Source organism: Melospiza melodia, unplaced genomic scaffold (genome assembly GCF_035770615.1).
Source record: "Melospiza melodia melodia isolate bMelMel2 unplaced genomic scaffold, bMelMel2.pri scaffold_32, whole genome shotgun sequence".
NCBI classification, from domain to species: domain Eukaryota; kingdom Metazoa; phylum Chordata; class Aves; order Passeriformes; family Passerellidae; genus Melospiza; species Melospiza melodia.
Window position 1 is genome coordinate 1,057,418 of NW_026948638.1, and position 26,773 is coordinate 1,084,190.

The 26,773-nt window shown below is 56.5% G+C and overlaps 1 long non-coding RNA gene across 1 annotated transcript in view; it reads right to left on the bottom strand.

Annotated features, from left to right (window-relative positions):
• Positions 1-20,071, bottom strand: part of LOC134434194 (uncharacterized) — a 108,579-nt gene extending 88,508 nt beyond the window's left edge. Inside the window, exon 1 of the long non-coding RNA XR_010031819.1 lies at positions 20,017-20,071. This is a non-coding gene — a long non-coding RNA (uncharacterized LOC134434194). The remainder of the gene's footprint in view (positions 1-20,016) is intronic.
• Positions 20,072-26,773: the final 6,702 nt, after the last annotated feature.

The window sequence follows — 26,773 nt, forward strand, 5'->3', positions numbered from 1 at the left end:
TCTCTCACTGCTTTCTTCCAGGTTCAGAGAATGTCAATCCCACAGGGGAGGATGGCCAAGCTGACCCTCTGAGCGAGCCCCTGATCCCTCCAAGAAACCCAAAGCAAAACGCTCCTGTTGTGTCACAGTTTGCTGCTTTTATTTGCAAAGGCTCCTCCCACAGCACAATTTCCCAGCCATTTTTCCCACACATTTTTCCCGGGCATCTCTCCCACCAGCCAGTGGGGGTCACTCACAGCCCAATCACTGAAGCTTTCTCTCCCGATTCTCTGTTGTGTGAAGCCTTGCCAGGGACAGGGTTCTTAGCACATGTACAATCCACAGAGTCATTTTTCACCTCCTGTGTAGCACATGTTGAAACATAAATCCAAATCAGATTTGTTCCTCCTAACCCCCATGTGCTTAGTGGCTCTGCAGTCCCCCTCCCAGTGCTCCCACTAAGGTGGCTTACTGGTGCCCATCCCAGATCCAAGGTGGCACAGCACCTGGTTCCCTGCTCCTGGGAAAAAAATGCAGTTTTTGGTTAAACTGGCAGAAATGGTGTTTCTATATTCAGCTCTGTCAAGGAAGCTGAACAAAGTAGGAACGTTCCTTGAAATGGAAAATACAAACACCTTCTCTCTGAACTATTGTAACTTTGAAATTATGGGGCTTTTCAGCAAAGATGTGGGAACAGGAATAACAGTTCTTTACTAGTATGTGTTGTGAGAAACAAGTTAATGTAAGTTGACTTTCATGTGATATTATACAAATTGATATTGCATTATTGATTTTATTGTTGATTAAATATTGTGATGTTATTGGGACAGTGATGTGCATTGTGGCGTGGCTGATGTTGGGGTGGCCATCCAAGGGTGGGCCCAGCCATGGCCCAGCCCCACTGCACAGGGATGGCCATTGCCCAGCCCTCCTCTGGCCAGCCCCAGGTGGCAGCCAGCACCTGAGGGTCCCCCCCTGCCCCCTTGCCTTTGATTCTGGCAGCTTTAGGGCTGGATGGGAAATTGAGGAGAGCCATTCCCAGCAGCATTCAAGGAGCAACTTCCTCTGATAAATCCCTTTTTTGGGAATGTGGAAGGGGCTCTACCCAGAGCAGGAGGTTCTGACATTTCCCACTACAGGATAGAAGAGCCTCTTTTTACTTCATTCCATGGGAAGGTTACCATGGGAAAAGCTTTGGATTCAGTGGGTGGAAGCTGGAGGTTGTCTTTCTTATGGAATTCCTCTACCAACCCTTTTCCAGGGAGTTGGGAAGAAACTCCTCAGCCCAGTGCAATATTCCCTGGTGTGAGAGTTTGTCAGAATTTTCCCTCATCTGCCTCACAACTGTACTTGGGAGATCACTGAAGAGAAGACCCCCCCATCTATATCTGGCTCTGAAGGAGAAAAGTCACACACCATGGGCCTTGAGACCTGAAAGCTCAGTGTTAAGCTATTGTTTCCACAAGTACGTTTGCTGTATGCTAAGAAGGGGCACCATGCTCTGTTTGCAACAATAGCAGCTTTGGAAGCTGTCCCACCTCTCGGCCTGGCTGGACTTCTCCTGAGTTTCGGGTGGTCTCCCACCGAAGACCCTCACCTATTTTACAACCACCATGACAGACAGACAGAGATGTAAGAAGCCTCTCCATCAAGGACTGAGACATGAAACTCCTAAAAGGCCCCTCTGCTCCTTCCAAGGACTGGGACTGAAACCCCAGTCTGGGGGAGGTGTGTGAGAGAGGCAAGCTGACCAAAGCGAGATGTTTGCCTGCAGATTGTGACCACTGGAGCAAGAAAACAATGGCTCTCATTTACTGTTGAGAACATGGACTACCTGTTACATCTGTTCCCTATTGTATCTGTTTCCCCCCCTCACAATTTTCAATAATAAAAACCTCTGAGTTAGCTAGAGCCTTTGAGATCTCCCCAGCGTAGCAGATGGACCCTCGACTGGACTGCACCAAAGGACTTTGTCACTGTGTTGGTAGCTATATCCCCTCTCTCTCTCCCTCTCTCTCTCTCTCTATATATCTTTTTCTCTCCCTTAATCTCTCTATCGCATTTTTGCTGTGATTATTTCAATAAAACTGCATTTGTTTTGATTATCACTGCAAACACCCTTGTACCGTGTTGGTTTTTTGCACTCTGAAATCATTCCTACGAACCATCAGGTCATCTGTCCACTAGGACGGACCCTGACACCTGGATATAATGAAGGCAGTGTGGAAAACATCTCATCCACCAGCTGGGCTGGGATCTGAAATTCTTCTATTGGGAAAAACAGAGCTGCTGGCAAAGGATGGCACATCCTGGAATCTAGGAATCTTCCATTGGGAAGAGCAGAGCTGCTGGCAAAGCGTGAGGATGAAGCAGAATTCCCATCACTCCAACATGGATGAGCAAGGGCCCCATGACACGGAAAACATTCTGGGGTTCCTGTTCTGACAGGGATTGAATCATTTCCCACCAGGATTTGGGAAAATTCCCTGACTTGGGGTCCGTCAAGGGAGTTCACTCTGAGGAACTGGGCAAGGAGCATCCTGGAGATGGAGATCCCTGGGGATGGAAGGTGTGCATGAAGGATGCAAGAAATTACAGAATCACAGAATCACAGAATTTCTAGGTTGGAAGAGACCTTTAAGATCAACGAGTCCAACCCATGTTCTAACACCTCAACTAGATCATGGCACCAAGTGCCACATCTAGTTCTTTTATAAACACATTGAGGGATGGTGACTCCACCACCTCCCTGGGTAGATGATTCCAGTATTTGACCACTCTTTCTGTGAAAAACTTCCTCCTGAATTCTAGCCTATATCTCCCTTGGTGCAGCTTGAGACTGTGTCCTCTTGTTCTGTCTGTTGTTGCCTGGAGAAAGAGACCGACCCCCAGCTCACCACAGCCACCCTTCAGGAAGTTGAAGAGGGTGATACGATCACCTCTGAGTCTCCTTTTCTCCAGGCTGAACAACCCCAGCTCCCTCAGTTGTTCCTCATACGGCTTGTGCTCCAAGTCCCTCACCAGCCTTGTTGCTCTGTTTTGCGGAGAAAAGAAGAAACTTCACAACTTTATAAAAGTTGTAAAGCCCGGTATGCCTTTGTTATGACGCGCGTGCGTCATCAGATGTAAGCCTCCCCAAAAGGCATGCGTACCCCTGAGGATTTCAAGTCTCCTTTTATCCCCCTTCCAAATACATATGCATACAGTTTCACAATTGGTTCATACATATTCATTCCGCGTGACATTTTTCGCCAGTTCTTCTTTATCAAAGGAATTCCTAGGTCGGGGGAAAATCGACCATGTGGTCGTTTCTGTTTTTCTTTCTCTGTCTCCTCGTTTCTGTTTTTCTTTCTCTGTCTCCTCGCTGTCTCCAGCATGTGAGTTTTTCCCTCAGCTTTGGCCTCACAGACTTTTCACCTCTCCTAGACACTTCACCTAATTCAGAATGGATCTCTACTCTGTCTCAGTGTCACCCGGTCCCACAGCACCGCCGGCCTCCAGGGGGGCTCCACCAGGAGCTGGGTGGTCTGGGCACCTGTGGGTGACAGGGGACAACAGCCTGCCAGGGCCACCATGGGTCTGGGGACAGCAGGGTGGGGCCATGGCATCCCACGAGGACTCATTAGCGAGGCTGAGGGTCCGGGCTGGAAGGGAGAAGGGACAGGGCTGGGTGGGGGTGGCACTGCAGGGACAGAGACACATGGGGCACAGGGTGCGGGGACTGTCCCTAACTGTCCCCATGGAGTCAGCAGTTGTTGTGGGAAAGTGTGTCTGGGTGGTCCCCAAAAGATTTGGAGAGTCAGGGGGACATGTCTGTGTCACAGCCACCCTTGCACCACATCCCTGTGGCACAGACACCTTGGGAACAGGGACACTGAGGCCACTCTGGGCTGAGACAGAACATGGGGACACTGTGGACACCCTGGGCACAAGGACACCACAGACACAGCCCCTGCTGGCCCAGGTCGCCCCCACCAGCTCATGATCCCATCCCCATGGCCACATCTTCACCTTTCTTGTCCCCTTCTGTCCCTTCATCCCAGTTCCCTTGTCCCTATGCCCAGAGCTACCTGAGCCCAAAGGTGCCAGTGCGCAAATTCCTGTCCCCATCCCCAAATTCCTGCCCCCTCTTCCAGTCCCCAAAGCCACCCTGCATCCCCAGTCCTACCAGTGTCCACTGTGGGTAACATGGACTGGCATTGCTGGCATTGGGGAACTGCAGCCCCCCTGTACCCCATCCCCGGGATGTCAGGCCCATGCCCGGGGCACTCACCCCACAGGAGCAGCGCCACCTTCCTGGCCATGCTGGTGTCCCCAGCCATGTGGACTTGCTGTCACTCCTTACCGGGGGCGGCTGTCCCCTGGGTGGTGGCTCTTTGGCCAAAGCGGAAGGAAGCAAGGTCAGGTCTGATCCTCATGCATAGGTAGCACCTGGTGGGGGCAGGGTGGCCACAAGCTGAGGACAGGCTGTGGGAAGGGTAGGGACAGGATGGGGACAAGGCTGGATGGGACACAGTGGGACATGGGGTTCCTAGGAATGAGGGGCTCAGTGACTTTAGGTAGCCAGGGCTGGGTGTCCAGGGGAATGGGGAGTCCCAGGGATGAGGTCCCTGGGAATGGAGGTCCTGAAGAGGGGGAGTCACCAGGGATGGGGTTGCCATGGGAATGGGGTTCCCCAGGCATGTGGGGACTCAGGGATGGGAGTCCCAGGGGAATGTGGGCTCCAGGGATTTGGGGTCATGGGATGAGGATACTGGGGGAATGAGGGGTCCTATAGTAATGAGGGTCCTGGGAAAATCAAGGTCCTGGGGAAAGGAGGATTTCAGGGGATGGAATGAACCAGAGAGAGTTCCTTAGGAGGGAGGCTCTGGGCCATGGAGATCCCGGAGAATGTAAATATTGGGATAGAGGTCCCAGGCAAGGTGGGACCTAAGAAATTGGGTACCCTTGATTTGATTTCCAGGAGTATGGAGGTCCCAGGGATAGGCAGTGGCTGGATGGACCCATACATCCCAGCTCCTTCCCAGAGTGCCTCAGATTTTGGGTGATCCAGGGCTCAGCACAACCCCAGAAGTTGCTAGCAGACTGGATGTGACTCCAGACAGATTCTAAGGGGCTCTAGGCCTGTGGAGCTGCTGCAGAGTTGAGAATTCTATCGGAGAAAAAGCCCAGCCTGTGGTTTGCTCAGCCCTGCAAGGAGCACAAAACCCAAAGAGACCCCAAGGAGTGGCTCTTTTGAGAGTCTTTGATGGTTTTCAGCGCAGGGCTGGCTGGAAACTGCCCATGCAGTGGCAGCTGAGAGGGAATCAACCCGAATATGCAGCAATTGTTCATTTGTTCCTCTTGGTAAGGCACCCAGAGAACCATAAAACTACTGTGCAATCCACCACACTGAGCTCAGCAACTTGACTCAGACTGTCTTCTTTGAACTAAACCTGCAGCCTTCTGCAACCCCATGGAAAGAATGCTTGGGTTCAGGTCGTGGCCACCAGACAAGATTGAAAATTGTGGAAATACTGTGCAGGGGCTCTGCCTGCACCCATGGTGGGGCTGTGGGGAGTGACCCTGTGTAGATTCCAGGTGTCCCCAAAGCTGCTCCATCCCTGCCCTACTCACCTGAGTTATAGGCAGATGGTTTGCAGGAATTGTGGCATAAAGCCATCAGAGGTGCTGCTGTGGACCTGAGACCTGCCTGGGGTCAGGCACTGTCTTCCTTCCATTCGGGATCATGGAGAGCAGTCACAGATGTTGTGCAGAGCGTGTGTCTGGCCCCGGGACACTGCTACGCTGTCAGTGGGCACTGGGATGCAACCTGCTGCCTTGGTGGCTTCTGCCTGCTGCCGGTGGTGGTGCTGGGACCAATTAGTGCCCGTGAGTTTGCAAAAGGAGTGATTTCCCTTCCTGCCTCCCGTCTGAGGCAGCCATGGCCCCTGAGGAGAGGGAGCTGGACCGGGGCGCCCCCTGCTGGCCGGGAGTGCTCCCTGCAGCGCCCCCTGCTGGCCGGGAGTGCTGCCTGCAGCGCCCCCTACTGACCGTGGTTATAATTGCCACAAAAAACAACAGTGCTGAGCAGGACGGAAAGTTCTGGGTTTGTGTTGTTTGTGTTGTTTGTTCTGTTCTGGTTTATAAATTTCTCAGTAAAGAGCTGTTCTTCCTTTTCCTACAGTTCTGCCTAGAAACCCTGTAATGTTTGAAATTAAGGAGACTTTTAGGCATGGGTCTTCTTTCTATTCTTGGAAGATTCACACTTTCTTTGACAGATATTCCTCATTTAAATGAGTTTTCAGTTCCTGGGTTCCAGCATGAATGGGACACACACACCAAGAAAGTCAGGGTCAAGGACTTGACCACCTCATGCTCTTAAAAGTCAGTTGGGCAACCAAGAGCCCTCTCCCCAGCTGGCATTTCTGGCCACCTGGCCACTCAGGAGCTGGCTTTGGCAGAGCGTCACCCTGTCCCCGGTGTACAATGGTTGACAGACTGATGGACAGATGGAGCACTGTCTCACCAAAAGCAAGGCCTGACCCACCCCTGCCAAACGCAGCTGTTCCAAAATGACTCCAGACATCAATCTTTTCCTATCTCTGATACCCCACCCTGTGCCATGGCCTGATCCTGACTGCCAGGGCAAAGGGGGAGGCTCTGGAATCCCCACAGGGCCTTTGTGACATCCTGGTGTGGGGAACAGGGCAGAGGAGGGATTTGAGACAGGGGACAAGAGAATCCAGAGCCTCCTGAAGGCCACTTTGGCCATCAGAGCAAAGTAGATCCTGCCAGGTTCCTCTGGTGGAGGAAACGTGCTGAGGGAAATGTCTGGGGTTTGCTCCTTTTCACTGGATATCCCTGGAAACTGTTTCTTTTTTGACAATTTGGACTCTGAACCTTGCTGCTGTTGGTTTTTTTCTCTGGTTGCTGTTTCAGGAAATTGTTCTTCTGTCAGCCCTTTGGGATCTTTGTGCCTCCATGGGGAGGGGCACTTTTTAGTGGCAGCACACACACGAGTTGGTGCCCATGGGTGGGGATCCCCAGTGCCCCCCAGTTCCCCACAGTATCATGGCACAACCTCATTGATGTCCCTGGAATCCCGTGGTCACTCCTGGTGTCCCCGCAGCTCCGCGTAGGTCACCTGGTGATCCTGGAGTGTGGTGGCAAGGGGGGACACTGCGAGAGACCCAGGCTGTGGGATCTGGATGGGGTGACACTCGTGGGTGATGTGTCCCTCTGCGTGTGTCCCTCCCGTACTGTACTCACCCCCTGCCCTCTTGGTGACCATGACGTGGGCATACAGCACCTCCCCCTCCTCTGAGGGGGCCAGGGGATCGGGGGGGGGGGGCCCTGAGGGTATATAGGGGATGTGGGGGAGGGGATGGAAGGGCTTGGGGGTTGGGGCAGAGGGGAGAGTGTGGTTTGAGCCCCTCATTCACATTTCCTCTTACTTCCTGGCAGCTGCAAAAGAAAGAGGGAAGAAGTCACTGTGTGGTCCCAGGGTCCTGACCCCTCTCAGCATTCCTGAACCCCCATGGTATGCCCAAGCATTTCTGAAGCCCCCCAGAATCTGTGGACCTCTCCAGTGCCCCTAACAAAGTCAGCATCAAGAACCCAAGCCCAGCTGGACGGAGAACCCCCAAAGAACCACAGGGCCCCTGAAAGAACCCCCAACATCCCTACAGGACACCCCAGCACCTCCCCAAACCCTACAGGACGCCCAGAGAAGGTCACAGTTCTGGGTCTGTGGGTGCTGCCCTTTCGCTCCCCAACTCTGGGGGCCTCTACAGCTCCCTGAGACCCCCATTTCTCCCAGGACACCAGCCTGCCAGGGCCAGCATGGGGCTGTGGACAGTGAGGTGGTACCATGGCATCCTGTGAGGACTCACCAACGAGGCTGATGGTCTGGGCTGGAAGGGAGAAGGGACAGAGCCAGGTGAGGTTCATGGGGACACTCTGGACACCTTATGTTTGCACTGGCCACCTCCACCAGCCCTACAGCACCTGCCCCATGGCCACATCCCCATGGCACTGTGCCCATGATCCCATTCCAATGGCACCTGTCCTCACAGCCCATCCCCAAGCAAAGTGGCCCTTGTCCCTGTCCCTGCATGCCTGTTCCCCTGTCCCCATCCCCACAGCTACCCAAGCCCCAGGGCTCTTTCTGCCACATCCTTGTCCTCACATCTCTATCCCCCTGTTCTTGTCTCCACATCCCAGTTTCCCTATTTCTGTCCCTAAAGCCACCCTAAATCTCTGGTCATACTGGGCTCCATGCCTATGTACTTGCTCTGCTGCCATTGGGGACCTCAGGGGACCCTGCATGCCCCCTCTACCCCCTTCCCACCAGTCTGTGCCTCACCAGGGCCCATTCCCTGGGCACTCACCCCAAAGGAGCAGTGCCACCTTCCCAGCCATCCCGGTGTCCCCTACCATGTGCACTGGCTGTCACTCACTGCTGTGGCCACCGCTGCCCTGGCTGGCGGCTCTTTGGATGAAGGGGAAGGAAGGGATCTCACATCTGTCTGCACATGTAGGTGGCCCTTGGTGGGGGCAGGGCAGGGTCAGGATGGAGCAAGTGTGGGGGCCTTGTGGGACACGGGCGTGAAGGTGGGAGGTGGCGTGGACATGGTGTTGCCAGAATTTCGAGTCTGAGGCTGTGTAGGGAGCCAGGGATGGATGTTCCCCCTGCCCCCTTGGCTTTGATTCTGGCAGCTTTAGAGCTCCTGCAGAGGTGAGAATTATGTGGGGTAAAAGACCTGTGGTTTATTCAGCCCTGCAAGAAGCACAAAACCCAAAGGGAGCCCAAGCAGTGGCTCTGCATGGGCCTTTGATGGTTTTCAAAGGAGGGCTGGCTGGAAACCACCCCTGCAGGGGCTGCTGTGGGGGACCCAGTGTGGAAATGCAGCAACTGATCCCTTTGTTCCTTTGCCCAAGGGTCTGAGAGAGCCCCAGCACTACTGCAAATCCCACAACAATCTGCTCAACAGCATGACCTGGACCCTCCTCCTCCTTCCTGCCTTGCCATGGATGGACAGTGGCCGGATGCCCCGCACCCACCACAGCTGCTCTCTCACTGCCCTCCGCACCTGGATGGGGAGAGAAAATTGAGCAAAAGGTTCCTGGGTTGAGACAAGGACCAGGAGAGATCAATCATCAAATCCTGTCACGGGCAAAACTGCCTCGGAATTAGAGATATGAATTGAATTTATTGCTGATGAAATCAGAGCAGGATACGGAGAAGTCAAACCCTTCAATACAGCTTCCCCCTGTTATGAATAGCTATGTAGTCATTGGTTTTCACTATTATATTTGTGTTTGTAAATTTTTTGATACAATAAAGTTTGTAATCACTTTTTAACTGCTTTTGATACAATTTGTCAGCCTTTTTACCCTAATCCCGGTGTAGAATATATATTTCAATGTGATAAATATATTATAGTTTAGCCTCACCCAAAATATCAAGATAGAGACAATGTGCTGTTTATTACAACATTAACTGTTGCAGAAGTAGCTAAAGCCTTTATTTGTGTAACTAAGTGACAATGGTGATAAAAACTCAGATAATTTTGTGAAATAGCTAATGTTGATTTAATGTACTGGTGGAGTATCTCATCTGTATAAGAAGAACACATTGAAAAGAAACAAGTAAACAAACAATAAAAGAAAGACCGCAAAGAGGAATTTGCCACTGACTCTTTGGCTATCAAGAACTGTCAAACCATAGAACAGGGGGACCTTGTGAGAGAATAAAATATATAAATTTCATCTGTAATATTGCATGGACTTTAAAAAAATTAATCAAGGGTCAAACCAAATGAAAGAATTTCCAGAACGTGTGAACTGAAAGAATGTTTCAATATGTATAACCCTCCTGAATATGTATTTAACAAATACAATGAAAAGCTATGTAAGAAGAATTGTTGTGATTAACCGTGTGCCTCTGGCAGTTGCCAAGAACCCAGTACGCTATTTACTGTCCCTTTTATCACTTATTAAACATTTTTTACATATGAAGAGTGAGCCTTGTTTCTCAAACAGTTTAATGAAAAAGTGTCATTTTGGGTACAGTAGAAGGGGAAAAATGTCGTGTGCTTCCATGGCACTGGGAGAGGGATGGAGGAGCCCTGCGGGGTCCTGTGAAGAGGAAAAAGAGACCCCTGAGGGGAATCGATGCCCCCCAGTGCACCCAGAGTCACAGCATGCTCTCGTATTCACGGGGGTCCCACTGTCCCTCATGGGGTTCTGACAGCTCCATGTTGCTCACTTGTGGATCATGAGGTGGCGCAAGGCTGGGGGACACCCATGGGGGCCCCGAGAGTGACACTGGTTCTGGGGACCTAGTTGGGGGGGTGACACCTGCAGGTGATGTGTCCCTGTCCCCCCCTGTACTCATCCCCTGCCCACTTGGTGCCCATGATGTGGGTGTTGAGCACTGTCCCCTCCTCTGGGGGGGTCTTGAGGAGGATGGGGGGGTCTGGGTGGTGTCTGGGGAAGGGGAAAGGGGAGTCCCAGCCCAACCCCCCACTCACCTGTTCTGCAGCTTTCTGGCAGCTGCAAGGGAAAGGGGAGGGGGTGACCGTGGGGACACCGGGACCCCCGAACCTTCCTGGGACCTCAGCAGCTCCAACCACCCATGGGATCCCCAAATCCCCACTGCAGCCCTGATTCCCAATGGAACCCTGATAACCCCCGGACACTCTGAGCACACCTGAACCTCCCCCCCCTGAACCTCTGCACCACCGCAGGATCCCCAACGCCCCCTGGTGCCCCCAAGTGTCTGGGTCCCCAGAACCTCAAACCTGGCAGGGACAGGCACCCCCAAACTCCACCAGGACCCTAGAAAGATCCCCCAACATCCCTGCACTGCCCTCCAGGACCTCACCAAGCCCTCCAGGAGCTCCCTGTCCCACCACAATGTTCCTCAAAATCCACCTAGGGAAGGCCCTGGAGCCCAACTAAGACCCTCCAAATTCCCCAGAAATCCCTCAGGACCCCCAGCCGAGGTCACTGCAGGCTCAGTTTCCCCCAGCTCAGAGGCCCTGGGGGCTGCCAATCTCTGACCCCACTCTGGGGGCTTCCCCTCATTCCAGGACCCCCATCCCCTCCATTGTCACCCACCCCGGCGGTGCCACCAGCGACAGCCCCCAATGACAGCCAGGAGCAGGAGCAGGAACAGGAGGGTCCTGCCGACATTCACAGCCACTGCTGGGGACAGAGTGGGACACATTGGGGTCATCCTGAACTGCAGGAGTCCTGAACACCCTGGTGACCCCATGTGACCCCACCTGTGAGGCAGGGTGAGCCAGGTGTCACCACCAGGGCCAACCCAGGGGTGAGTGCCCGGAACAAGCGGTGCCCGTCCTGTCCCAGCTGGTTGGTGGCCACGCACTGGTAGGTGCCTGAATGTTCCACATTGACGGCCCTGAGCTCCAGGAGGGGACCCTGGGCCACCTCGTTCCCGTTGTCCAGCCAGATGAAGGTGACAGGAGCTGAACCCACCTGCAACCAGCAGCGCAGGGTCATGGGGTCACCTGCACACACTTGGTGTGCCAGGGGACCGGGGGTGATGATGGCATTGGCCATGGGCACTGTGGGGACAGAGATGGGGCTGAGGCCACAGGGAAGGGCTGGCAGGTGGTGTGAGGGGATAGGGACGGGGTGATTGGTGTGATGGGGGATGTTGGGGATGGGGGCACCTCAGGAAGGGGTGAGGGGACACAGGGCAGAGGTGAAGCAACACAAGCAAGATGTCAGGGGCACATGGAGGTGCCCAGGAAGGGGACCTGAGGAGGCTGTGGGGGTTCCCCGTGCCTGTCCCCACTCTTACGGCACACCGTGACGTGGAGCCGGGCGCTGCTCTTCTGCACGGTTCCCGCCTCGGAGTGCACCTGGCAGCTGTAATTCCCCGAGTGGGAGACCCCTACGGTGGGCACCAGTAGCTGCGGGACCCCTGTGGGCCCCCCACCACCTTCCTGTCCTGGTAGAACATGTGCAGGAGGGGGACTGGGCCTGGGGGTGCTGAGGCAGCTGAGAGTCAGGAGGGACCCCACAGTGGGCTTGGGGGGACCCTCCAGGACCAGGACCGAGAAGAGCTCTGGGAAGGAGAGGGGAGGTGAGGGCTGTGACTCTGAGTCCATTGGGAAGTGGCTTTGGATGTTTCAGGAGATTGGTGTTCCAACCGCAGGGATGCTCACCGTGCACTGTCAGAGTCACTGGCGCTGAAAGTACCCATGATGACACTTCAGAAACCACCAAGCCCCTGCAGCAGTAGTGGCCGCTGTGGTGCAGCTGCAGAGGAGACAGTGACAGCTCAGTCCCACTGAGGGACCTCTCCACATCCTTGTCCCAATGGTAGAATCTCACTCCAGTGACCGGCATGTCCCGCCAGTGCTGGAAGCACAGTGTCACCGTGTCCCCCTCCAGCAGCTCCCATGTCAACACCTGCAGCACCAACCGGGCTGCAGGAGAGAGGGATCCTTTCAAACCGGGTGTCCCGTTTGCATGGGGATCCACCCGTGGGGTCACACCCAAATCAACAGGGATTCCCAATTCCAACACAGGGCTCCCCCCACCCCAGGGTACATTGGGATGCTCACCATGGACTGTCACTTTCACCGGCACTGGCTCCTTCCAGCCCCAGGACCTCACTCAGCCCCTACAGTGGTAGTTGCCGCCTTGGCTCAGCTGCAGATGGGACAGGGACAGCTCTGTCCCATTGCGGAGCCACGCTACTTTCTTCCCCTTGTGGTAGAAGGACACCAAGCTGACCAAGATGTTCCACCTGCCCCAGCAGCGCAGTGTCACCGTGTCCCCCTCCAGCAGCACCCACGCTGGCAACTGCAACACAACCCAGTCTGGGGACAGAGGGGTCCTGACACATCACAGAGATCTGGAGGGTGCCCATATCACCGGGACATTGGTTCCATTGGGTCACACCCAGCCCATCATGGGTCCCAAGTTTCAACACAGGGGTGCACCATACTGAGAAACTCTGGGATGTCCCCAGAGCAGAGGATGGGCTCTGCTCTTACAGGAGGTGACCCATGGAGCTGAGCCCACCCAGAGCCCTTGGGGTCTCTGTGGGTGCCAGGCTGGGGACACCCAAACCCCGCTCACCGTCTGAGACTGTCACAGGGGGGCTGAGCCCAGTCCCGGGTCTGTCACATGTGTAGGTGCCACTCTGGGTGACAGTGAGTTTCTCAGGTCCCTCCTGCCACCAGCGCTGCCCATCCCTGCACCAGGTGGTGGCAGCGGCAGTTCCCAAGCCCTGGCAGGTCAGTGTCACCAGGTCCCACAGCAATGCTGGTCTTCAGGGGGGCACCATGAAGAGCTGAGTGCTCTTGGCACCTGTGGGTGACAGGGGACAACAGCCTGCCAGAGCCACCATGGGGCTGGGGACAGCAGGGTGGGGCCATGGCATCCTCTGAGGACTCACCAGCAAGGCCGAGGGTCTGGGCTGGAAGGGAGAAGGGACAGGGCTGGGTGGGGGTGGCACTGCAGGGACAGAGGCACAGGGACATGGGGTGCACGGACTGTCCCTAACTGTCCCCATGGAGTCAGCAGTTCTTGTGGGAAATTGTGTGTGGGTGGTCCCCAAAAGATTTGGAGAGTCAGGGGGACATGTCTGTGTCACAGCCACCTGTGCACCACATCTGTGTGGCACAGACACCTTGGGAACAGGGACACTGAGGCCACCCTGGGCTGAGGCAGACAGAACATGGGGACACTGTGGACACTCTGGGCATGAGGGCACCACGGACACAGCCCATGCTGGCCTAGGTCATCCCCCACCAGCTCATGATCCCATCCCCAAGGCCACATCCTCACTGTTCTTGTCCCCTTCTGTCCCTTCATCCCCGTTCCCTTATCCCCATCCCCAGAGCTCCCTGAGCCCAAAGGTGCCAGTCCCCCATTTCTGTCCCCACATCCCCATCCCCAATTCCTGCCCCCTGTATCAGTCCCCAAACCCACCCTACATCCCCAGTCCCACCAAAGTCCACTGTGGGTAACATGGACTGCCACTGCTGGCATTGGGGACCTCAGGGGACCCCTCCACCCCCTGTGCCCCCTCCCCATCCCTGGGATGTCAGGCCCATACCCGGGGCACTCACCCCACAAGAGCAGCACCACCCTCCTGACCATCCCGGTGTCCCCAGCCATGTGGACAGGCTGTCACTTGCTGCCAGGGGTGGCTGTCCCCTGGGTGGTGGCTTTTGGATTAAGGGGAAGGAAGCGAAGTCATGTCTGTCCTCACGTGTTGGTGGCCCTTGGTGGGAGCAGGGTGGCCACAAGCACAGGATTACGGGGATGTGACCTTGGGGACAGGCTGTGGGAAGGGTGGGAACAGTGTGGGGACAAGGCTGGGCTGCACACAGTAGTACATGGGGTTCCCAGGAGTGGGGGGCTCAGAGGGTTTGGGGAACTGGGGAGGGGGTCAGGGGAATGGGGGTGTCGCAGAGGAATGGGGTCCCTGGCAATGGGGAATCACTGACGAGGGGGGGCCATGGGAATGGGGGTCCCTAGGGCAGGAGGGCCACAGGGATGGGAGTCCCAGGGGAACGTGGGCTCCATGGACTGGGGTCATGGGATGGGTATGCTGGGGGAATGAGGGTTCCCATGGGAATGGGGGTCCTGGGAGAATCAAGGTGCTGGGGGAAGAGAGATTACAAGGGATGGAATGGACAGGAGAGGGTTCCTTGGGAATGGGATGCTGGGTAATAAAGATCCTGGGGAATGTCAGTACTGGGATGGGGGTCTCAGGCAAGGTGGATCATAAGGAATGAAACTCCCATGATTTGATTTCCAGTGGAATGGAAGTCCAAGGGATGGGCGATGGCTGGGTGGACCCATAGTCTCAGCTCCTTCCCTGGGTGCCTCAGATTTTGGGGTGACCAGAGCCCAGCAGAGCCCCCACAAGGTGCCTGTGGCCTGGGGGTCACCCCAGATAAATTCTGAGGGGCTCTGGGTCTGTGAATCGGCTGAAGAGGTGAGAATTATGTGGGGGAAAAGGCCGGCCTGTGGTTTGCTCAGCCCTGCAAGAAGTACAAAAGCCAAAGGGAGCCCAAGCAGTGGCTCTGGGAAGGCCTTTGATGGTTTTCAGAGCAGGGCTTGCTTGAAACACCCCCTGCAGGGGCAGCTGTGAGGGAACCAGTCCAGAAATACAGCAATTGATCATTTTTTCTTCTTTGTAAGGGACAGAGAGAACCACAAAACTACTGCACAATCCACAACAATCCACTAAACAACCTGACCCGGACCCACCTTCTTGAACAAAACCTGCAGCCTTCTGGAAGCCCATGGAAAGAATGTTTGGGCTTGGGATGTGTCCGCCAGATAAGAGGGAAAACTGTGGGAATACTGAGTTGGGGCTCTGCCCCGGGACATGAGTTAGCTGTGGGGAGTGACCCTGTCTGGATTCCAGGTGTCCCCAAAGCTGCTCCATCCTTACCCTACTCACCTGAGTGAAAGGCTGAGGGTTTGCAGGAATTGTAAAGCCACCAGAGATGCTGCTGTGGACCCGAGACCTGCCTGGGGTCAGGCACTGCCTTCCTTTCATTCGGGATAATGGAGAGCAGTCACAGGTGTTGTGTAGGGTGTGTGCCTGGCCCCGGGACACTGCTACACTGCCAGTGGGCACTGGGATGCAACCTGCTGCCTTGGCGGCTTCTGCCCACTGAAGGTGGTGGTGTCGGGACCAATTGGTGCCCGTGAGTTTGCAAAAAGAGCGATTTCCCCTCCTCCCTCCCGTCCAAGGCCGCCATGGCCCCTGAGGGGATGGAGCTGGACCGCGGCGCCCCCTGCTGGTCGGGATTGCTCCCTGCTGCGCCCACTGCTGGCCGCGTTTATAACTGCCACAAAAACCAACAGTGCTGAGCGGAAGGGACAGTTCTGGGTTTGTATTGTTTGTTGTGTTCTGGATCATAAATTTCCCAGTAATTAGCTGTTATTCATTATCCAACACTTTGGCCTGGAAGCCCCATCATTTTTGAAATTAAAAATCAATTTAGGGATGGGTCTTCTTTCCATTCCAGGAACATTCCCAATTTCCTTGGCAGATATTTTGCATTTAAATGAGTTGCCAACTCCTGGGTTCCAGCGTGGATGCGACACACACCCCAAGAGGAGGCAGGGTCAGGGACTTTGTCACATCATGCTCTGCCTTTTAAGCCAGTTGGGACACCAAGGGCCCTCTCCCCAGCTGGCACTTCTGGTCACCTGGCCACGCAGAAGTTGGCTTTGGCAGAGCATCACACTGTCCCCAGTGTTCCATGGCTGACAGACTGATGGACAGATGGGGCACTGTCTCATCAAAAGCAAGGCCTGACCCACCCCAGCGACACACAGGTGCTCCAAAATGTCTCCAGACATCAAACTTTTCCTGTCTCTCACACCCCACTCTCTGTCATGGCCTGATCCTGACAGCCTTGGAAAAGCGATGGGCTCTGGAATCCCCACAGAGCATTTCTGACATCTTTGTGTGGGGAACATGGCAGAGGAGGGGTTTGGGAGAGGGGAAAAGAAAATCTAGAGCCTTTTGAAAGCTGATTTGGCCATCAGAGTAATGCAGGTCCAGGACCCTTCTGGGTTCCTCTGGTGGAGGAAACGTGTTGGGGGAAATGTCTGGGGTTTATTCCTTTTTGGGTGGCTTTCGCTGGAAATCATTCCTTGTGGGACCATTTGGACGCTGAACCTTGTTGTTGTTACTGTTGGTTTTATTCTCTCTCATTGCTGTTGCAGGAAATTGTTCTTCTCTCAGCCCTTTGGCATCTTTGTGCCCTCATGGGGAAGGAGGGGGGCAGTTTTTAGTGGCAGCACACACACGAGTGGGTGCCCATGGGTGGGGACCCCCAGTCCCCTCCAGTTCCCCCCAGTGTCACAGCACATTCCCGTAGATGTCACCAGGTTCCTACAGTCACCACTGGGGTCCCCGCAGCTCCGTGTAGGTCACCTGGGGATCCTGGAGGGTGGTGGCATGGGGGGACACTGCGAGAGACACGGGCTGTGGGATCTGGGTGGGGTGACACTCGTGGGTGTTGTGTCCCTCTGTGTGTGTCCCCCCCTGTACTCACCCCCTGCCCTCTTGGTGACCACGAGGTGGGTGTACAGCACCTCACCCTCCTCTGGGGGGGCAGGCGATCCGGGGGGGCCCTGTGGTAATAAAGGGAATGTGGGGGAGGGAATGAAGTGCTGTGGGGTGGGGTAAAAGGGGACTCATGTCTGGAGCCCCCCACTCACCTTTCCTGGTTCTTTCTGGTGGCTGCAGAGGAAGGAGGGGAGATGTGACTTTGGGGTTGCAGAACCATGAACCCTCCCAGGATTCCTGACCCCTCAATTGACCCTCAATTTACAACAGAACTCTCAAGCATCCCTGAAGCCCCCCAGAATTCACGAACCTCCCCAGTTCTGCCTCAAGAAACCAAAGCCCAGCAAGACAGAGACCCACCAAAACCCCCCCAGGGCCCCTGGAAGAATCTCCAACATCCTTTCAAGACCATCCAGAACCTCCCCAAACCCTAAAGGACCCCCAGGCAATGCCACAATTCTGGGGCTGTGGGTGCTGCCCAATCACTGTCCAACTCTGGGACCCTCTACTGCTCCCTGGGACCCCCATTCCCCCATTTGTCACCCACCCACACGGTGCCACCAGTGCCAGGCCACAATGACACCCACGACCAGGAGCAGGAACAAAAGCACCCCAGCAACCCCTGCAGTGACTGCAAGAAACAGAGGGGGACACATCAGGGTCCCTCATCAACCCAGGGGGCCTGCATTCCCTGGTGACCCTGTGTGACCCCACCTGTGTCCCTGTGTCCCCATGTTTTCACCTCCAGGGCCAGATCAGGGCTGAGTGCCTGGAACACACGGTGCCCGTCTTGTCCCAGCTGGTTGGTGGCCACGCACTGGTAGGTGCCTGAATGTCCCACATCAATGTCCCTGAACTCCAAGAGGGGACCCCGGGCCACCTCCTGCCCGTTGTGCAGCCAGGTGAAGGTGACGGGGCTGAGCCCACCTGCACTGAGCAGCACAGGGTCATGTTGTCACCTGCATGCATCTGGTGTGCCAGGGGACCAGGCGTGATGGTGGCATTGTGGGGACACAGACAGGGCTGAGGGCAATGGTATGGGCTGGCAGGCATTGTGGAGGGATAGGGATGGAAGGAATGGGTGTGATGGATGATGTCGGGGATGGGGTCACACCAAGGAGGGGTGCGGGGACACAGGAAAGAGGTGGGGGGACACGATAAAGGCATCTGGGGGTCATGGATGTACACAGGCAGGATACCCGAGGAAGCTGTGGTGGCCCCTTGTGCCCATCCCTGCACTCACTGCACACTGTGACGCGGAGCCAGGTGCTGCTCTTCCACATGGCCCCCCCCTCAGAGCGCACCTGGCAGCTGTAATTCCCCGAGTGGGAGACCCCCACGGTGGGCACCAGCAGCTGCAGGGACCCCTGTGGGCCCCCCACCACCTGCCCATCCCTTTAGAACACGTGCAGGAGGGGGGCTCGGGGCCGCAGGGGGCTGGGAGTGCTGAGGCAGCTGAGAGTCAGGGGGGTCTCCTCGGTGGGCTCAGAGGGACCCTCCAGCACCGGCACCATGAAAAGCTCAGGGAAGGAGAGGGGAGATGAGGACTGTGGCTCTGAGTCTGCTGAGAAGTGGCTTTGGGGCTGTCAGGAGATTGGAGTTCCAGGTGTGGGGGTTCTCACTGTGCACTGTCACTGGTGCCGAATGTGCCCATGATGACATCTCAGAGTCCACCCAGCCCTTGCAAATGTAACTGCTGCTGTGGTGCAGCCGCAGAGGGGCCAGGGATGGCTCGGTCCCATTGAGGGACCTCTCCACCTCCTTGTCCCCATGGTAGAATGGCACCCCGGTGACTGACATGTTCTCCCAGAACCGGCAGCACAGTTTCACTGTGTCCCCCTCCAGCAGCTCCTGCACCAGCACCTGCAGCACCAAGTGGGCTGCGGGACCGAGGGATCCTGTCACACCAGGGTATCCTCTTTTGATGGGGATCCCCCCATTGTGTCACACCAATTGCACCAGGGATCCCCAATTCCAGCATGGTTTTCCCCACATTGGGATGCTCTGGGACGTCCCTAGAGCAGGGGACTGGTACTGGTCACACAGCAGGTGACCCATGGAGTGCAGCACACCCAGAGCCCTTAGGGTTCCCATGAGTGCCAGGTTGGTCACATCCAAACCTCCCTCACCATTTAAGACTCTCACGGGGGAGCTGAGCCCACTGTTGGGTCTGTCACACTCATAGGAGCCACTTTCACTGACAGTGAAGTAGCCCCGTCCCTGTCGCCCCCAGCGCTGCCCATCCTTGTACCAGGTGGTGGCACCGGCGGTCCCTGAGCCCTGGCAGGTCATTGTCACCCGGTCCCACAGCACCGCCAGCATCCACAGGGGCTCCACGAGAAGTTGGGTGGTCTGGGCACCTGTGGGTGACAGGGGACACCAGTCCGCCAGGGCCAGCATGGGGCTGGAGACAGCAGGGTGGGGCCATGGTATCCCCTGAGGACTCACCAGCAAAGCCAAGGGTCTGAGCTGGAAGGGACAAGGGACAGGGCTGGGTGAGGGTCATGGGGACACTGTGGACATCCCATGTTTGCACTGGCCACCTCCACCAGCCCTACAGAACCTGTCCCCACGGCCACATCCCCATGGCCCTGTACCCATGATCCCATTCCAATGGTACCTGTCCTCCTGGCCCATCCCCATGCTACGTGGTCCTTGTCCCTGTCCCTGCATCCCTGTTCCCCTGTCCCTGTCCCCACACCTACCCAAGCCCCAAGGCTCCTTCTGCCACATCCTTGCCCCCACATCTCTATCCCCCTGTTCCTGTTCCCACATCCCAGTTCCCCTCTTTCTGTCTCTACAGCCACCCCAAAACTCTGGTCACACTTGGCTCCATGCCCTGCTCTGGCACTGCTGGCATTGGGGACCTCAGAGGACCCTGCAGACCCCCTGTGCCCCCTCCCCACCAGTCTGTGCCTCACCAGGACCCATCCCAGGGGTTTCAGGCCCATGCCTGGGGCACTCACCCCACAGGAGCAGTGCCACCTTCCCAGCCATCCCGGTGTCCCCAGCCATGTGCACTGGCTGTCACTCGCTGCTGTGGCCACCGCTCCCCTGGCTGGTGACTGTTCGGATGAAGGTGAAGGAAGCGAGGTCCCATCTTGTCCCCATGTGTAGGTGGCCCTTGGTGGGGGCAGGGTGGGGACAGGATGGGGGCAGGCTTTGGGGACCTTGTGAGACATGGGGGTGCTGGTGGGACATGGTGGGGACATGGTGTTGCCAGAATTTGGAGTCTGAGGTGGTATAGGGAGCCAGGGATGGGTGTCCAGGGGAATGGGATGCCCAGGGTCAGGGTCCCAGGGGAATGGGGTCGCAAGGATTGGGTGGACTCAGACTAGGGGATGAGGGTCCGAAAACATTGTGGCCTTCAGGGATTTGTGATCATGAGATGGAGGCCATGGCATGGAGGTGCTAGTGGAAAGAGGCGCCCTGTGAGAATGGGGGCCCTGGGGAAATCAATGTCCCTAAGGGAAGGGGTGTCCCAGGAAGTGGAATTACTGGGATGGGATTCCTTGGGGTTGGAGATCATGGGAATTGCAGTCTAGGGATGGGGGTCCCAGGGAACAGGGGGCTGAAGGAAATTGGGTCCCAAGGTTGGGGTCCCAGGGGAATGGGGGTGCCAGGGTTGGGCAGTTGCTGGGGGGGCACGGGGGTCACAGCTCCTTCCCTGAGTGCCTCAGATTTTGGGTTAAGGCGGGGCTCCACAAAATCACCCCTGTAGTGTTCGTTTCCTGGACAGGCATTGCATGGGGGTCCTGGGTACCTCTGCATCTGTGTCCTCCCCTGCCCTGGACTTTTTCCTCTCTTTATTTCTCTTTTTTCCTTATTCTCCTTACTTTTTGCCACATTCCCTCACCCCCAGTTACTGGCTCAGGAATCCTGGGGTGCACCTGAGCAGGAAGGGGTTGGGGCACCCAGGGGAGGGAGGAATTGGGGAGCAGGGGGCGCATGGAAGGGTGAGGAGGATTTGAGGTATGGAGGTGTTGGGCTGTGCTCCCTCAACACTTTCATTATCCTGGACAAGAGGGAAGAGGCCATTTGTGCTGAGAGTCAGATGGGAAATGGAGCGTTCAGTCTCTGTTCCTGGGGGGGCACATCCAGGGGCATCCCGTCCTCTAAGGTCTCTGTTCCAGAGTTCAGCTGGGGGAAACCAGTCCAGGGGGTGACACATCCTGTTGTGGGGGGTCCTGTCCCAGGGGGTGGCGGTTCCAGAAATGTCCCTGCACATTCCTGGCCGGGTGCCTGTCCCAGGGGTGGCACGTCCTGGGGAGCCCTGTCAACGCTAGGGTGGGGCCCAGCCATGGCCCAGCTCCACTGCACAGGGATGGCCATTGCCCAGCTCTGCTCTGGCCAGCCCCAGGGGGCAGCCAGCACCTGAGTGTTCCCCTCTGCCCCCCTGGCTTTGATTCTGGGAACTTTAGAGCTGCTGCAAAGGTGAGAATTCTGTTGGGGAAAAAGGCCTGCCTGTGGTTTGCTCAGCCCTGCAAGAAGCACAAACCTCAAAGGGAGCCCAAGCAGTGGCTCTGTGAGGGCCTTTCATGCTTTTCAGAGCAGGGCTGGCTGGAAATTCCCCATGCAAAGGCAGCTGTGTGGGAACCTGTCCGGAAATGCAGCAATTGATAATTTTGTCCCTCTCAGCAAGGGACTGAGAGAGCCCCAGCACTACTGCAAATACCAGAACAATCTGTTCAACAACCTGACCTGGACCCTCCTTCTTGAACAAAACCTGCAGCCCTTTGGAACCTCACAGAGAGAATGTTTGTGATCTGGATGTTCACAGCAGAAGGGAGGGAAAATGTGGAAATATTGAGCAGGGGCTGCACACAAGGGGCTGGGGAACAGGGGTGTCACAGCAGGAGTAGGGAGTGCCCAGGCAGGGGAATTCAGGGCAGGCTGGAGTGGATTTACCAGGGAATCAGACCCTGAGGCACACACAGGCATTTCCACAGATTCCTATGCACTGTCCCAAGGATGGACAGAGCTTCTCGCCTTCCTCCATGGGAAGTCAATCAAGTTTCAGGGTGGGAATGAGCAAAATGAGGAGAGTTCCTAAAAGCCAAAGAAAAGGCTTCCTTCTGGGCTGGGTTGCTGCTCAGCAGGCAGGGAGCAATTCCATGGAGCTGTTGGACACTCAGGGAGAATCCACACTCTGTTATCCACAAGCAAATGCTACTGGGGAATGCACCAAGGGGCTGCTAAACGGAATGAAAAAGTCTCATTCCATTGTGGTTTGTTTGTGTTTTTATTGTGAGTGACTTATTGGGAAATCAATGGATTCTACAAACCCAGGTAATTTTATACCTTGTCAGTTTGATTTCTGATGAGTTTGTCCTTTATTGGGAAAATAATGGTGTGGGAAAGATGTTTGCTTTTATTCTATGGATGTGTAATTTTGTCTCAACCAATTGGGCATCAAGTGTTGTCTGGGATGGCTGAGCCAGGAAATTGGGGGACCTGACCCAGGGTTGTGTGGGGCAGGGGAACAGAGACTCCCAGGACAGCCCTGAGGTGCCTCGGGGTGGGGGCTTTGCTGTGCTCTGGGTCAGCTCAAAATCTGCAGCACCCAGGGAAGAAGCTGTTTTCCCCTGTGCCCACCCATCAACTGCCCAATCCCTGGCACCCTCATTCCCCTGGGAACCCAACCATGGGACCCCCATTGCCTTGGTCTCTCCTCCCTGGGACCCCCATCCCAGGACTGCCATTTCCCAGCACCACCATTGCCTTGAGCCCATCCCATGAGCTGCTTCTTCCCCCTAAACCCCTATTCCCAAGGGTCCCCTTTTTCCTCCTGCACCCCCAAACCTGGCACAAACATGCCATGACCCCAGATCCCTGGGGACCATGTTCCCACAGCACACCCAACCCTTAATCCCTCCAGGCATGGAGACCCCAATTCCCCTGGACCCTCATTCTCCTGGACACCCATCCCTGGTTCCCCACATCCCCTGAGCCCCCCACTCCTGCAAACACCATCACCCACCATGTCCCCAGACTATGCAGCCTTGTCCCCAGCCTGTGCCCATCCTGTGCCCACCTCATCCCCACCAAGGGCCACCTACACATGGGGAAAGACCTGACCTCACTTCCTTCCCCTTCGTCCAAAGAGCCGCCAGCCAGGGGAGCAGTGGCCACAGCAGCGAGTGACAGCCAGTGCACATGGCTGGGGACACCGGGATGGCTGGGAAGGTGGTGCTGCTCCTGTGGGGTGAATGCCCCGGGCACGGGCCTGACACCCCAGGGATAAGGAGGGGAGGGGGCACAAGGGGATTGTGGGGTCCCCTGAGGTCTCCAATGCCAGCAGTGCCAGTCCATGTTACCTACAGTGGACTTTGGTGGGACTGGACATATAGGGTGGCTTTGGGGACAGGAAGAGGAGTCAGAAATGTGGGGACAGGGATGTGGGGACTGGCACCTTTGGGTTCAGGTGGCTCTGGGCATAGGCAAAAGGGAACTGGGATGCAGGGACAGAGGTGGACAACAACAGTGAGGATGTGGCCATGGGGATGGGATCATGGGGATGGGATCATGGGGATGGGATCATGAGCTGGTGGCGGTGACCTGGGCCAGTATGGGCTGTGTCCATAGAGGGCTTGTCTCCACAGTGTCCCCTTGTTCAGCCTCAGCCCAGGGTGGCCTCAGTGTCCCTGTTCCAAGGTGTCTGTGCCACAGGGATGTGGTGCATGGGTGACTGTGACACAGACATGTCCCCCTGCCACTCCAAATCTCTTGGGGACCACTGACACACACTTTCTCACAAGAACTGCTGACCCGATGGGGGGAGTTAGGGATAGTCCCCACACTCTGCATCCCTTTGCCTCTGTTCCCATGGTGCCACACTCACTGAGCCCTCTCCCTTCTCCCTTCCAGCCCAGACCCTCGGCCTCGCTGGTGAGTCCTCGGGGGAGGCCATGGCCCCACCCCGCGTTTCCCAGCCCTATGTTGGCCCTGGCAGGCTGGTGTCCCCTGTCACCCACAGGTGCCCAGACCACCCAGCTCCTTGTGGAGCCCCCCTGGAGGCCGGCAGTGCTGTGGGACTGGGTGACACTGACCTGCCACGGCTCGGGGACTGCTGGTGCCGCCACCTGGTACAAGGACATGCAGACCTGGTGGTAGCAGCATCCTGATCACTTCACTGTCTTCAAGAGAGGAACCTACATGTGTGACAGACCTGGCACTGGGCTCAGACACCCCGTGAGCATCTTAGATGGTGAGGGGATGTTTGGGAATCCCCAACCTGGCACTCGCAGGGACCCCGAGGGCTCTGAATGGGCTCCACTCCATGGGTCACCTCCTCCGTAACCAGAGCCTGTCCCCTTCTCTGGGGACATCCCAGAGTATCCTGGTTTGGAGGGATCCCCAAGTTGGATTTGGGGATCCCTGGTGCTCTGGATGTGAACCAGTGAGGGGATGCTGGTGCCATTGGGTGTGACAGGACCCCTCTGTCCCTAAGACTGGCTGGTGCTGCAGGCGCCGGCACAGGTGCTGCTGGAGGGGGACACGGTGACACTGTACTGCCAGAGTCTTGGAACAGCACGGTCAACTCGGTGTCCTTCTACCGTGAGAAGACGGAGCTGGAGGTGTTCCCCAAAGCCACAGAGCTGTCCCAGTCCCCTCTGCAGCTGGGCCACAGTGGCCACTACAGATGCAGGGGTTGGGTGCAATCCTGGGGGTGGAAGAAGTCAGTGCCTGTGACAGTGACAGTGCAGGGTGAGCACCATACAGCCCCCACCCCAACACCCCCCACAGCACCTCCTCAGGGACTCGGGCTCACAAATCCCCCTCCACTCTCCCTCCCAGAGCTCTTCTCAGTGCCAGTGCTGGAGGGTCCCCCTGAACACATCGTGAGGTCGCCCCTGACTCTCAGCTGCCTCAGCACCCCCAGCCCCCTGCGGCCCTGAGCCCCCCTCCTGCACGTGTTCTAACGGGACGGGCAGGTGGAGGGGGGCCAGCAGGGCTCCCTGCAGCTGCTGGTGTCCATGGGGGTCTCCCACTTGGGGAATTACAGCTGCCAGTTGCTTACGGAGAGGGGGCGTGGGGGTGGGGGGGATGTGCAGAAGAGCAGCACCTGGCTCCACATCACCGTGCACAGTGAGTGTGGGGATGGGCATGGGGAGCCCCCACAGCCACCTCCCTTCCCCTGGCAGGGCATCTCCATTTCCTCCACACAAATTTCCTTGGTCCTTCTATTACTCCCCTTTTCCCCTCACCCATCTGTGGTGTGATCCCATCCCCAACATCCCCTACCACACCCATCCCTCCCCCATCCCTATTCCCCCACACTGGCTCCAACTGCTCCCTGTGGTCTCATCCCTGTCTGTGTCCCTGCAGTGCCCACGGACAATGCCACCATCACACCCGGTGTCCTGGAGGTGACACTGCGGGACACAGGGACACAAAGGGTCACAGGTAGGGTCACACAGGGTCACCAGGGAGTGCAGGACCTCCATGCTGATGGGTGATCCTGATGTGTCCCTCTCTGTTTCTAGCAGTGGCCACAGGTGTCAGTGGGGCCCTTTTGTTCCTGCTCCTGCTTGTGGGTGTCATTGTGGCCTGGCACCAGTGGCACCGTGTGGGTGGGTGACAATGGGGAGGCACGGGGTCACAGCAAGCTGTAGAGGCCGCCAGAGTTGGGGAGCGATTGGGCAGCACGCACATCCACAGAATATTGGCCTTAGCCTGGAGTCGGAATGGTTTGGGGAGGTGCTGGAGGGTCCTGCAGGGATGTTTGGGTTCTTTCAGGGGCCGTGGGGGCGTTTGGGGGGTCTCAGTACCTACCTGGATTTGGGTTCTTGATGCTGAGTTGGTCAGGGCCACTGGGGATGTTTATGAATTCTGGGAGATCCAGGGATGCTTGGAAGTCCTGAGAGGAATTAGGGTCTTGTGGGGGTTCAGGAATCCTGAGAGGGGTCAGGTCCCTGGGACCTCACAGTCATGCCTTCCCTCTTTCCTTTGCAGCTGCCAGGAAGAACCAGGAAAGGTAAGGGGGGGGCCAAAACCACACTCTACGCTTTTACCCCAACCCCCAGGACCTCCCATTCCTTCCCACACATCCCCTTTATTCCCTCAGGGCCCCCCTGGATCCCCCAGCCCCCCCAGAGGAGGGGGAGGTGCTGTGTGCCCACGTCGTGGTCACCAAGAGGGCAGGGGGTAAGTATGCGGAGGACACATGCAGGGGGACATGTCACCAATGAGTGTCACCCCACCCAGATCCCACAGCCCGTGTCTCTCCCAGCGTCCCCCCGTGCCACCACACTCCAGGATCCCCACGTGACCTACGCTGAGCACCAGGGACCCCAGGGGCGACTGCGAGAACCTGGTGACATCTACGGGAATGTGCTGTGACACTGGGGGGAACTGGGGGGCACTGGGGGTCCCCACCCATGGGCATCCACTCGTGTTTGTGCTGCCACCAAAAATTTGCCCCTTGACCGCCTTGTGAAGGCACAAAGATCCCAAAGGGCTGAGAGAAGAACAATTTCCTGAAACAGCAACCAGAGAGAATAAAAACAACAACAACAAAAACAAGGTTCAGGGTCCAAATGGTCACAAAAAGAACAATTTATTGGGAGAGCCCCCCAAAATTGACAATTCCTGAACATTCCTCCCAGCACGTTTCATACCCCAGAGTAACATGGCAGGGCCCTGGGCCTTCCTTGCGCTGGTAGCCAAAGCGGCCTTCAGGAGGCTCTGGATTCTCTTGTCCCATCCCAAACACCTCCTCTG